We start from the raw sequence: 14,183 nt of genomic DNA, 5'->3' as shown, positions 1-14,183 counted from the left end.
AAAACTCCTAGACAGTAACAGGCAGAGAACAGAGGATTTTTAGGGCAGTAAAAATACTCTGTATGATACTATAATCATGGATACTTGTTATTATACATTTATCCAAATCCATAAAATATGCAATAGCAAGAGTGGATCCTAATGTAAACTCTGAACTTCGGGTGATAATGATGTGTTAATGTAGATTAGTGTACAATTGTAACAAATGTACCAGTCTAGTTAGGGATGTTGACAATGGGAGAGGCTACGGATGTGTGGAGGTGGGGTGTGTATGAGAACTCTGTACTTTCTGCTCAATTTTGCTAAAACTGCTCTTACCAGCAAGGACCTACTGTATAGCACAGGGAACTATACTCAATATTTTATAATAACCTATAAGGGAAAAGAATCTGAAAAAAAATGGATATATGTATGTATAACTGAATCACTTTGCTGTACACCTGAAACTAACACAACATTGTAAATCAACTATACTTCAATAAAAAAAACTGCTCTAAAAAGTAAGTTCCATTTTTTGAAGTGACATGCTCAGAATGCATTTAATTCAAATTTTCTGCAATCCTTGAAATTTTCCCATGCCTCACAGAGAGTTTACTTTTTGGATTCAGGGTAATCCAAAAGTATTTTGGGTAATACTTATTGTATTTTGGTAATAGTGAACCAACAAAGAATAAACATTCACATAAAAAGACTTCAGAAATTACTATATAATTCCAATGATTCATAAACCCAGTCCAAAAAAATCCTTCTTATATGAGAAAGATTTTATCCTTCACCACAAACCTTATATTCAACTTATTCCAAATAAGATATTCACAACCCTAACCCATGACACTCCCACAAATACACACACACACACACACACACACACACAAACACACAAGCTCAACTTGCCAGTGACTACTCCATTTTTGCCATATTTTCCGATCAAAAGCAGCCCGTGAGGAGACAACTCACTAACCAAGAAGAGAAGACATTTCACTGAGCTGAATCCACCACATGAGACGGCTTTCTGCAATGACAAGCAACACTGACTTTCACATAAGCGCTACTTGCCATGAATAAAAGTTGCTTTCTTTTTTTTAAATATTTATTTATTTATTTATTTAGGCTGTGCAGGGTCTGAGTTGCGGCATGCAGGATCCTTAGTTGCACATGCGGTCACGCAGACTCTTAGTTGTGGCATGTGAACTTTTAGTTGCAGCATGTATGCAGGAATCTAGTTCCCTGACCAGGGATCGAACCCGGGTCCCCTGCGTTGGGAGCACAGAGTCTTACCACCTGGACCACCAGGAAAGTCTAAAAGTTGCTTTCTTGACTGATGATGTTTCAAATCTAGAAATACAATCAATTTTGGTCTGTAATTTTATTTACTTCTTATGTCTTTGTCATTAAGATTATGGTATCAAGTTTGTGCTGGTTTCACAAATAAGTTAGAAGTGTTCCCTCCTTCTGTGCTTTGTGAAATAATTTGGGTAAGATTTGTATTATTTCTTCCTTAAATGTTTGATAGAATTCTTGTGAAGGCATCTAGGCCTGGAGGTCTCTTTGGGGGAAAATTTTTAATTATAAATTCAGTTTCTTTAACAAATATAGGGCTATCAACATTTTCTATTTTACTGTGTGTCAGTTATGTAAGTTGTAGTTTTCAAGGAATTTAACCATTGCATAAAGTTGTTCATAATATTTCATTATTAAGCATTACATTCTAATAAGATTTCTCATTTTTGATATGGTTAATTAATTTATCACCCTTCTTCATTCATCTCCTCTTCCTCTCTCTCTTGCTCTCTTGCTCTCTCATCACCTTTACAAGGATTTGTCAATTTCATTATTCTATTCAAATAATTAACTCAGCTTTATTGATTTTTCTCTTTTGTCTTTTTCTTTGATTTCCCACTTATCATTCTTCCCTTTTCTTTACTTATTTGGGTTTAATTTACTCTTTTTATTAGCTTTGTAACTTGAACTTTTCTTCTTTTCTAATATAGGCCTTTAGAGGTATAAACTTCCCTAAAAACTTTGCTGTAAATGCATCTCACATATTTTGATATTTTGTGCTTTTATTAACATGCAGTTTAAAATATTTTCTAATTTCACTTGTGATTTCCTGATTCATGATATTTCACAGTATGCTACTTATTTCACAGGGTACTACTTGTATCTTATTTAAGGTGATCCTTTGTAGGCAGCACATAGTTGGGTTTTGCTTTTTTTTAAATCCTAATAATCTGTGCCTTTTAAGTCTTTAAACCATCTACATAGAACATAATTATTGTTTTAAATTACTGATTCTTAATTATGATATCTTAAGTTGTGCTTAAGACTACCACTATATTTGTTTTCTATACCTCTTGTCTGTTGTTTCTTTTTCCTCCTTTCTTTTACTTCCACTGGATCAACTTTTTATTAATCAGTTTTATCACTTCTATTGGTTCCTTAGCTATGTCTCATTGTCTTAATGTTTTAACAAATACTCTCATGATGACACTATGCTTCCTTAACTCATAATAATCTACTTAATATTATACCACTTCACGTATAGTGTGAGAAACTTGTAATAGTACACTTCAGTTTACCTCTTTCCTGTCCTTTGTGCTGTTGCTGTCATATATAGTACTTGTACATTAATTATATAACCCCAAATTAATTGTAATTATTTTTGCTTTAAATTGTTTGTTAAATAATTTAATTAATTTGTTTATTTACCCACATATTTACTATTTCCACCACTCTTTATTCCTTCCTATCAATCCAAATTTCTGGATTTACAGGATGCTTTAGCCTGAAGAACTTCCTTTAGCATGTCTGCTGTGTTGGTCTATTGCCAACAAGTCTCTCAACTTCTGCTTATCTGAAAACATGCCTTCATATTTGAATGATTACTTCAACTATGCACATAATTATCATGACAGTTCTTTTTCATTAAGTGCTTCAGGAATGGCATTCCATTATCTTCTGGCTTCCATTGTTTCTGATGACAAATCAGGCAAAATCTGTATCATTTCTACCCTATGTATAATGTGCGCTTATTCTCTTGCTGCTTTCAAAATTTTTATCTTTTGTTTTGGATTTCAGCAGAGTGACAGGCATGTGCCTCTGTGTGTATGGTGTGGTAAGGTGTTCACCTTATGAGAAGCATTTACTGAGCTTCTGAGACCTGTGGGTCAATATTTTTTATTATATTTGAAAAAATTTTGATCATTATTTATTGAAATGTTCTTTACATGACTTTCTTTTTCTTCTGGGACTCCAATTGTTTGTTGGTCTGCTCTTATTGACTTCTTTTTCTACTGATTTTGGGTCACTTGTTTCGGCTTCTTTGCATGTTTCATATGTTATAATTGAGTTCCAGGCATTGTGCAAAAGAAATAATAGAGTCTGAAGCTAAAATTATTTTTGCTTTGTTTTTTCTTTTTTTTTAATTTTTTAATTTAATTTAATTTTTTTATACAGCAGGTTCTTATTAGTCATCAATTTTATACACATTAGTGTATACAAGTCAATCCCAATCGCCCAATTCAGCACACCACCATCCCCAACGCCACACGGCTTTCCCCCCTTGGTGTCCATACATTTGTTCTCTACATCTGTGTCTCAACTTCTGCCCTGCAAAAGTTCATCTGTACCATTTTTCTAGGTTCCACATACCTGCGTTAATATACGATATTTGTTCTTCTCTTTCTGACTTACTTCACTCTGTATGACAGTCTCTAGATCCATCCACGTCTCAACAAATGACTCCATTTCGTTCCTTTTTATGGCTGAGTAATATTTCATTGTATATATGTACCACTTCTTCTTTATCCATTCCTCTGTCGATGGGCATTTAGGTTGCTTCCGTGACCTGGCTATTGTAAATAGTGCTGCAATGAACATTGGGGTGCATGTGTCTCTTTGAATTACGGTTTTCTCTGGGTATATGCCCAGTAGTGGGATTGCTGGATCATATGGTAATTCTATTTTTAGTTTTTTAAGGAACCTCCATACTGTTCTCCATAGTGGCTGTATCAATTTACATTCCCACCAACAGTGCAAGAGGTTTCCATTTTCTCCACACCCTCTCCAGCATTTGTTGTTTGTAGATTTTCTGATGATGCCCATTCTAACTGGTGTGAGGTGATACCTCATTCCACTTTTGATTTGCATTTCTCTAATAATTAGTGATGTTGAGCAGCTTTTCATGTCCTTCCTGGCCATCTGTATGTCTTCTTTGGAGAAATGTCTATTTAGGTCTTCTGCCCATTTTTGGATTGGGTTGTTTGTTTCTTTAATATTGACCTGCATGAGTTGTTTATATGTTTTGGAGATTAATCCTTCGTCCGGTGATTCATTTGCAAATATTTTCTCCCATTCTGAGGGTTGTCTTTTCGTCTTGTTTATGGTTTGCTTTGCTGTGCAAAAGCTTTTAAGTTTCATTAGGTCCCATTTGTTTATTTTTGTTTTTATTTGCATTACTCTAGGAGGTGGATCAAAAAAGATCTTGCTGTGATTTATGTCCAAGAGGGTTCTTCCTATGTTTTCCTCTAAGAGTTTTATAGTGTCCGGTCTTACATTTAGGTCTCTAATCCATTTTGAGTTTATTTTTGTGTATGGTGTTAGGGAGTGTTCTAATTTCCTTCTTTTACATGTAGCTGTCCAGTTTTCCCAGTACCACTTATTGAAGAGACTGTCTTTTCTCCATTGTATATCCTTGCCTCCTTTGTCATAGATTAGTTGACCATAGCTGCGTGGGTTTATCTCTGGGCTTTCTATCTTGTTACATTGATCTATGTTTCTGTTTTTGTGCCAGTACCATATTGTCTTGATTACTGTAGCTTTGTAGTATAGTCTGAAGTCAGGGAGTCTGATTCCTCCAGCTCCGTTTTCTTCCCTCAAGACTGCTTTGGCTATTCGGGGTCTTTTGTGTCTCCATACAAATTTTAAGATGATTTGTTCTAGGTTCCATAAAAAATGCCATTGGTAATTTGACAGGGATTCCATTGAATCTGTAGATTGCTTTGGGTAGTATAGTCATTTTCACAATGTTGATTCTTCCAATCCAAGAACATGGTAAATCTCTCCATCTGTTGGTATCATCTTTAATTTCTTTCATCAGTGTCTTATAGTTTTCTGGATACAAGTCTTTTGTCTCCCTAGGTAGGTTTATTCCTAGGTATTTTATTCCTTTTGTTGCAATGGTAAATGGGAGTGTTTCCTTAATTTCTCCTTCAGATTTTTCATCATTAGTGTCTAGGAATGCAAGAGATTTCTGTGCATTAATTTTGTATCCTGCTACTTTACCAAATACATTGATTAGCTCTAGTAGTTTTCTGGTGGCATTTTTAGGATTCTCTATGTATAGTATCATGTCATTTGCAAACAGTGACAGTTTTACTTCTTCTTTTCCAATTTGTATTCCTTTTATTTCTTTTTCTTCTCTGATTGTCATGGCTAGGACTTCCAAAACTATGTTGAATAATAGTGGTGAGAGTGGACAACCTTGTCTTGTTCCTGATCTTAGAGGAAATGCTTTCAGTTTTTCACCATTGAGAATGATGTTTGCTGTGGGTTTGTCCTATATGGCCTTTATTATGTTGAGGTAGGTTCCCTCTATGCCCACTTTCTGGAGAGTTTTTAACATAAATGGGTGTTAATTTTGTCAAAAGCTTTTTCTGCATCTATTGAGATGATCACATGGATTTTATTCTTCAATTTGTTAATATGGTGTATCACATTGATTTGCATATATTGAAGAATCCATGCATCCCTGGGATAAACCCCACTTGATCATGGTGTATGATCCTTTTAATGTGTTGTTGGATTCTGTTTGCTAGTATTTTGTTGAGGATTTTTGCATCTATATTCATCAGTGATATTGGTCTGGAATTTTCTTTTTTTGTAGTATCTTTGTCTGGTTTTGGTATCAGGGTGATGGTGGCCTCATAGAATGAGTTTCGGAGTGTTCCTTCCTCCACAATTTTTTGGAAGAGTTTGAGAAGGATGGGTGTTAGCTCTTCTCTAAATGTTTGATAGAATTCACCTGTGAAGCCATCTGGTCCTGGAATTTTGTTTGCTGGAAGATTTTTAATCACAGTTTCAATTTCATTACTTGTGATTGGTCTGTTCACATTTTCTATTTCTTCCTGGTTCAGTCTTGGAAGGTTATACCTTTGTAAGAATTTGTCCACTTCTTCCAGGTTGTCCACTTTATTAGCATAGAGTTGCTTGTAGTAGTCTCTTAGGATGCTTTGTATTTCTGCGGTGTCTGTTGTAACTTCTCCTTTTTCATTTCTAATTTTATTGATTTGAGTCCTCTCCCTCTTTTTCTTGATGAGTATGGCTAATGGTTTATCAATTTTGTTTATCTTCTCAAAGAACAAGCTTTTAGTTTTACTAATCTTTGCTATTGTTGTCTTTGTTTCTATTTTATTTATTTCTGCTCTGATCTTTATGATTTCTTTCCTTCACAAACTTTGGGTTTTGTTTGTTCTTCTTTCTCTAGTTCCTTCAGGTGTAAGGTTAGATTGTTTATTTGAGATTTTTCTTGTTTCTTGAGGTAGGCTTGTATAGCTATAAACTTCCCTCTTAGAACCGCTTTTGCTGCATCCCATAGGTTTTGAATCATCGTGTTTTAATTGTCATTTGTCTCTAGGTATTTTTTGATTTCCTCTTTGATTTCTTCAGTGATCTCTTGGTTATTTAGTAACGTATTGTTTAGCCTCCATGTGTTTGTGTTTTTTATGTTTTTTTCCCTGTAACTCATTTCTAATCTCATAGCGTTGTGGTCAGAAAAGATGCTTGATATGATTTCAATTTTCTTAAACTTACTGAGGCTTAATTTGTGACACAAGATGTGATCTATCCTGGAGAATGTTCCATGTGCAATTGAGAAGAAAGTGTAATCTGCTGTTTTTGGATGGAATCTCCTATAAATATCAATTAAATCTATCTGGTCTATTGTGTCATTTAAAGCTTGTTTCCTTTTTTATTTTCATTTTGGATGATATCTGTCCATTGGTGTAAGTGAGGTGTTAAAGTCCCCCACTATTATTGTGTTACTGTCAATTTCCTCTTTTAGAGCAGTTAGCAGTTGCCTTATGTATTGCGGTGCTCCTATGTTGGGTGCGTATATATTTATAATTGTTACATCTTCTTCTTGGATTGATCTCTTGATCATGATGTAGTGTCCTTCCTTGTCTCTTGTAACATTCTTTATTATAAAGTCTAGTTTATCTGATATGAGTATTGCTACTCCAGCTTTCTTTTGATTTCCATTTGCATGGAATATCTTTTTTCATCCCCTCACTTTCAGTCTGTATGTGTCCCTAGGTCTGAAGTGGGTCTCTTGTAGACAGCATATATATGGGTCTTGTTTTTGTATCCATTCAGCAGGCCTGTGGTCTTTTGGTTGGAGCATTTAATCCATTCACGTTTAAGGTAATTATCGATATGTATGTTCCTGTTACCATTTTCTTAATTGTTTTGGGTTTGTTTTTGTAGGTCCTTTTCTTCTCTTGTGTTTCCCACTTAGAGAAGTTCCTTTAGCATTTGTTGTAGAGCTGGTTTGGTGGTGCTGAATTCTCTTAGCTTTTGCTTGTCTGTAAAGCTTTTGATTTCTCCATCGAATCTGAATGAGATCCTTGCTGGGTAGAGTAATCTTGGTTGTAGGTTCTTCCCTTTCATTACTTTAAGTATATCAGGCCACTCCCTTCTGGCTTGTAGAGTTCCGGCTGAGAAATCAGCTGTTAACCTTATGGGAGTTCCCTTGTATGTTATTTGTCGTTTTCCCCTTGTTGCTTTCAATTTTTCTTTGTCTTTAATTTTTGCCAGTTTGATTACTATGTGTCTCGGCATGTTTCTCCTTGGGTTTATCCTGTATGGGACTCGTTGTGCTTCCTGGACTTGGGTGGCTATTTCCTTTCCCATGTTAGGGAAGTTTTCGACTATAATCTCTTCAAATATTTTCTCTGGTCCTTTCTCTCTCTCTTCTCCTTCTGGGACCCCTATAATGCGAATGTTGTTGCGTTTAATGTTGTCCCAGAGGTCTCTTAGGCTGTCTTCATTTCTTTTCATTCTTTTTTCTTTATTCTGCTCCGCAGCAGTGAATTCCAGCATTCTGTCTTCCAGGTCACTTATCCGTTCTTCTGCCTCAGTTATTCTGCTATTGATTCCTTGTAGTGTAGTTTTCATTTCAGTTATTGTATTGTTCATCTCTGTTTGTTTGTTCTTTAATTCTTCTAGGTCTTTGTTAAACATTTCTTGCATCTTCTTGATCTTTGCCTCCATTCTTTTTCCGAGGTCCTGGATCATCTTCACTATCATTATTCTGAATTCTTTTTCTGGAAGGTTGCCTATCTCCACTTCATTTAGTTGTTTCTCTGGGGTTTTATCTTGTTCCTTCATCTGGTACATAGCCCTCTGCCTTTTCATCTTGTCTATCTTTCTGTGAATGTGGTTTTTGTTCCACAGGCTGCAAGATTGTAGTTCTTCTTGCTTCTGGTGTCTGTCCTCTGGTGGATATGGCTATCTAAGAGGCTTGTTTAAGTTTCCTGATGGGAGGGACTGGTGGTGGGTAGAGCTGACTGTTGCTCTGATGGGCAGAGCTCAGTAAAACTTTAATCTGCTTGACTGTTGATGGATGGGGCTGGGTTCCCTTCCTGTTGGTTGTTTGGCCTGAGGCAACCCAACACTGGAGCCTACCTGGGCTCTTTGGTGGGGCTAATGACAGACTCTGGGAGGGCTCATGCCAAGGAGTATTTCCCAGAACTTCTGCTGCCAGTGTCCTTGTCCCCACATTGAGCCCCAGCCACCCCCCACCTCTGCAGGAGACCCTCCAACACTAGCAGGTAGGTCTGGTTCAGTCTCCCCTGGGGTCACTGCTCCTTCCCCTGGGTCCCAATGCACACACAATTTTGTGTGTGCCCTCCAAGAGTGGGGTCTCTGTTTCCCCCAGTCCTGTCGAAGTCCTGCAATCAATTCCCACTAGGCTTCAAAGTCTGATTCTCTAGGAATTCCTCCTCCCACTGCCAGACCCCCTGGTTGGGAAGCCTGACGTGGAGCTCAGAACCTTCACTCCAGTGGGTGGACTTCTGTGGTATAAGTGTTCTCCAGTCTGTGAGTCACCCACCCAGCAGATATGGGATTTGATTTTACTGTGATTGCGCCCCTCCTACCATCTAATTGTGGCTTCTCCTTTGTCTTTGGATGTGGGGTATCTCTTTTGGTGAGTTCCAGTGTCTTCCTGTCGATGACTGTCCAGCAGCTAGTTGTGATTCTGGTGTTCTCGCAAGAGGGAGTGAGAGCACGTCCTTCTACTCTGCCATCTTGGTTCCTCTCTCTTGTAAAATTATTTTTTGGTTTTATTTTGTTTATATTCTAGGGAATTTAAGCCCTTTTCTCTGTTCAGCAATTAGAGCACAAGGATGATGCTTTAGATTTTTTCAAAAATCAAAGTGAACTGGGACTGAGCCAGAGTATTAATTAGATTGAGTTCACCTCTGGTTAACCCCTTCTGCACCCTTCTATACCACCACTCACTGCTAAGGGCTGACCACTTTTTTCCTGGTAGCATTTGAGCTAAACGGGGTGGGGGGGGGGTGGGCCAAAGTTTCAAGTGGCTTTGGTCCACGTTTGGTTTCAATATCCTATTGGTTCTGTTTCTCTGAAGAACTCTAATAAAATGGCAAAAGGGATTTTTGCAGATGTAATTCAGTTTATCAATCAGTTGACTTTGGTTAATCAAAAAGGAAATCAAATTGGGACTTCTCTGGCAGTCCAGTGGTTAAGACTACGCACTTCCACTGCAGGGGGCACAGGTTCCATCCCTGTTAACTAAGATCTTGCATGCTGTGCAGTGAGGCCAGAAAAAAAAAAAAGGAAATCAAATTATCAAATTATCTGTGTGGGCCTAACCTAATCACATGAACCCTTTAAAAGCAGAGTTTTCTCTAGCAAGCGGAGATTAGCAGAGGAGGAAGTCAGATGTATTTAAGTGATGAGGAGCTGAAACCAGGTTTCTGGCTTGAAGATGAAGGGGGGCACACACAAAGGACCCGAGAGCATCTTCTAGACACTGAGAACAGCCATCAGCTGACAACTAGCAAGGAAATGAGAACTTTGGTTCAAATAGCCACAGGCAACTTAATTCTGCCAACAAGATAAGCTTTGAAGCAGATATTTCCCCCCAAGTCTCTGAACAAGAACTCACCTCACCTCTGCCAACATGTTGATTTTGGTTTTGTGAGACTCTCAGCTTTGCTATTCTGAGGTTCTGACATAAAAGACTCTGAGCTAATAAATGGGTGTTGTTTCAAGCCACTGAGTGTGTGGCAATTTGTTATGCAGCATAGAAAACAAATATAACCAAGACAAAGATGAGCTATACTATTAAAGCTAAAGGTAGTTTCTGGTAATGGCCACCTGCCTTGGTATCTGAATACATGCAGCGCTAAAAATTCCACATTTCAGAAAATACTAATTTCTCTCTTTTACTATTCAAAATTCACCCAATAGGATGAGCCAAAAAGTATTAAGACCATATGTTGTCTAAAAAAGGCTTCTCACAAATCTCTACCTGTTTTTCTTTATTCTGACGCATGTACATTTAAATTTATAATCAGCAGCATAAATGTGTCAACGATCTAGAGTGACACTAGCTATTTAAAGGGTATTGAGGGCTTCCCTGGTGGCGCAGTGGTTGAGAGTCCACCTGCCAATGCAGGGGACACAGGTTCGAGCCCTGGTCAGGGAGGATCCCACATGCCACGGAGCAGCTGGCCCTGTGCGCCGCAGCTGCTGAGCCTGCTCTCTGGAGCCCGCGAGCCACAACTACTGAGGCCCGCGTGCCTAGAGCCCGTGCTCCGCAACGGGAGAAGCCACCGCGATGGGAGGCCCGTGCACCGCGGCGGGGAGTGGCTCCCGCTGGCCGCGGCTGGAGGGGGCCCGCACGCAGTGACGAGGACCCAGCGAAGCCAAAAATAAATTAATTCATTTAAATAAATAAATAAATAAAGGGTATTGAAACCAGAGTTGTGGGAATTGTCCCTTAGTAGTTGAAGACACTAAAAGTAAACATGGTTACTACATGATGGTAACTTATTAGAAGTCCACTCACAGAAACTAAATCTCTTTCCTAAAAGATTAAAAATCTGGTTCTTAGGGATAAAGTTGACATCTGCTAGTACATATGTATTATGCACAGGTGTCTCAGTATTGTAAATTCAACATCTGCCTTCACTTGTGTTGAACAACTTTCTGGTTTTAGCTAAATTGCTTTCGAAGATTCTTATTGAAAACCCAGGAGTATGAAGAGTCATTTTTTTTAAAAAAGTTTTGAAAGCAGATTTTCTTTCAACATTAAGCTGTAGCATGTAAACAGTGGTCTGAAAAACACTGTGGTCTTCAGAGCCTTGCTTCACATTTCTCTGTTCACCTAACACTGTTCTCACTAAACCTGGGGCCAAGACAGTTTAGTGATTATGGTTAAGGACAAGGAAAACATCAGGAGTCCAGCAGTTAAAGGTATAAATTTACCATTTATTAGTTGAGTAAATAACAGCATCTATGAGTCTCAGTTTTCTCATCTAAGAAGAATTTCCTTGCAGAACCATTATGAGGATTATTTCAACAAAGTAAGTCTAGAGTTTATCACTGTTCTGACCCAATTTGTAGTACATATTTTAATTAATATTTACTCTGAAATCTAATTGTTTTGATCTCTCAGCTCATTCCAAATTTCACCAAAATATTCCTCAATTGTACTTACTGAAACTTTGCTCTCAATGTTATCATTTATTCAGAACCCTGTTACTTTTTTGTCAATAGTTCTTCACTCATCATCAAGGAATTAGTACTACTAAAGTCACCAGTCTGAGTTAAGGATGCTATGTATAATGAAGGCTTAGTAGCCTAAAGTAGGTCCGAAAAGGTATTTTAAACTCAATCCCCTAGTTGTTAATGGGGGATATTTACATTTTCTGTAGGGGTTTTATTAGTCCAGACCAGAGGTACCACATTATATTAATAATTTTTCTGTGTTTTAGCTCCTGTAAGCACTTTAGGCCAAATTTTGTTCAGTAATAATCACTGTTATAATGAAATGATAGTGTTCATTTTCCAGGCTTTGTATACAAGGTCCAGCAATTTTTTTTTTTTTTTTACACAGAGAAACCATACTCACCACGCTATACTTCATGAGTCTGAACTAGGCCATTTAGTATTTTATAAGTTCAAAGCTAGACTCTATTATTTATTCTAACTGTGACAGCATAGCTTTAGAGATGGGCAGCCTCCACACAAGTAATCTGCTGATTAGTGCGAGTATGCATATCAGAAGCCAGCAAACTCCAGCATTGAATGCCAGCTGCATAACAACTTATCAGAGAAGCCCAGATACAAGAGTAAAGAAATATCCCTTCCTTAATTATGAGCATGTGTATGCCAGTGCAAACCTGCATTAGTATGACTGAGCATTCTGGGATAATAAGGTAATGCTATTAAGATTCATTACACATTCCTAATATACATACCAACACCTCTTAGTGGTAATGTTAGGTCCCAAACTCCAAGACTGTTCTGACAAAGTCCAGTGAGAATGGAAAAAGGTCCAGGCAGGAACGCCAGTATATGTCTTAAATAAGACTTTATAACATTTTAGAAAAGATATTTTTGGTGACTGCATATACTAATTCAGTGTTAACATCAGGTCAGGTGATCTTGATTCATTATCATAAAAAACCAAAAATCTTTCTGTTTTGTATATAGGCATCTGTTTTATGTAATACAATAAGAAAGGAAAAATTAATGCAAATTGAAGAGCAGATTGGTGAGAGCCTACTTTGGCCTCAGATCTGTTTTACTTGGCTAAAATTTAAATTTGAATGACGTTAGATGGCATTTGTGATGTCCACAGCCTATTGTTTTTATATTGATTTATTCATTTACATTATCTGACTGGTCCCTGATGGTATTTGAGCTTCAGACTCGAGTTCTAAATGATCTATTTGAGAGGCCAAATGTTTCCTTAAGACAAATGGACCAGGCGTGTAAATGTGACTCTGAATCATTTCCTTAGCTGCCATGTCAGAGTCTGACAAAATACAAATGCTGGATTCATCTAACTTCGGAAGTTGTAATATAATGGGAAGTGTCTTGATTTGGGAAACAGGAAACAGAGTTTCATTTATCCATTCATTTAATCATTCAGTCATTCAGATGACCAACATGCACTGACTGCCTGCAGGGTACCACTGTTGGAATACGACAATGAGCAATAATATTCTCTCCTAAGATTGTTGTAAGGATTCCACCTGACAATGCATATGTATTAGGTAAAAATATTGCTCTTCTTTGCAGTTTCCCTTGACTGCCCTCCTTTTTTCTTTCTGCTGGTCAGCATGTCATCCATGCCGAATAGTCCTTTTATGACTAGATGAAGTGCCACACCTTAGGGATCCAGCTTGCTGAACGAACACCAAGGTGTTAGATAAATTACCTGGACATATGAGAGTGTGAGCTTCCTGTGGAGTAAATTTCACCATTGGGAAATGAGAGATGAAATGGAACTAGGTAGATAAATTTCTCCTCTCCCTCTCATCTTGGATTGCTTCCAAGTTGCAGTTCTTCTTTGCAAATCTTCCATATGCCAAGCAAATATACCCGATAGGTAACTTGTTGATGTCGTGACTGACACATTAAAATGATTGCATTTCATTGTTTATTACCTTTTATGTTATTTCCCTCTCCTCTCTCCACCTTTACTGCTCTGGGCTTTTGTCTCCCAAATAAAGTTACTACTGTGAATTTGGACAAGTCATCCAGTCTTTCTGAGCCTCAAGAATAGAGTTGAATAATTTATAGACCTCTTCCAACTCTCAGTGTTAGAATTCTATGATTATCAGCAGGGATACCAAAATCATTTACTTTGTAAAACAGCCATTTTCTAGAACTGTTAAAGCATTATATTGAAAAGTGATTTTTTAATGTAAACTTATAAAATCAAAATAGCTTTCTCTTTCTTAAAGAGCATTTCTGGTCCCCAAATCCTATTTTGCATCTCAAAATTAAAAAGAATTACATTAGGCAATTTCTAAGTGAGCCACACATCTCTATAATTCTATAATTTTATGATTCCATTTGGACAGTCTTGTGTTTGAACAATTTTTATTAGAGGGAGGAAAGGAATTACCATCTATTGTGCCGAA

At 37.4% G+C, this 14,183-nt stretch overlaps 1 long non-coding RNA gene across 1 annotated transcript in view; it reads left to right on the top strand.

Annotated features, from left to right (window-relative positions):
* Positions 1-7,674: 7,674 nt before the first annotated feature.
* Positions 7,675-14,183, top strand: part of LOC309630482 — a 532,185-nt gene continuing 525,676 nt past the window's right edge. Inside the window, exon 1 of the long non-coding RNA XR_014245697.1 lies at positions 7,675-8,083. This is a non-coding gene — a long non-coding RNA (uncharacterized lncRNA). The remainder of the gene's footprint in view (positions 8,084-14,183) is intronic.

Source organism: Balaenoptera borealis (genome assembly GCF_965194805.1).
Source record: "Balaenoptera borealis genome assembly, chromosome: 6".
Lineage (NCBI taxonomy): Eukaryota > Metazoa > Chordata > Mammalia > Artiodactyla > Balaenopteridae > Balaenoptera > Balaenoptera borealis.
Note: the sequence above shows the minus strand (reverse complement) of the source record. Positions and strands in the feature narration are given on the sequence as shown.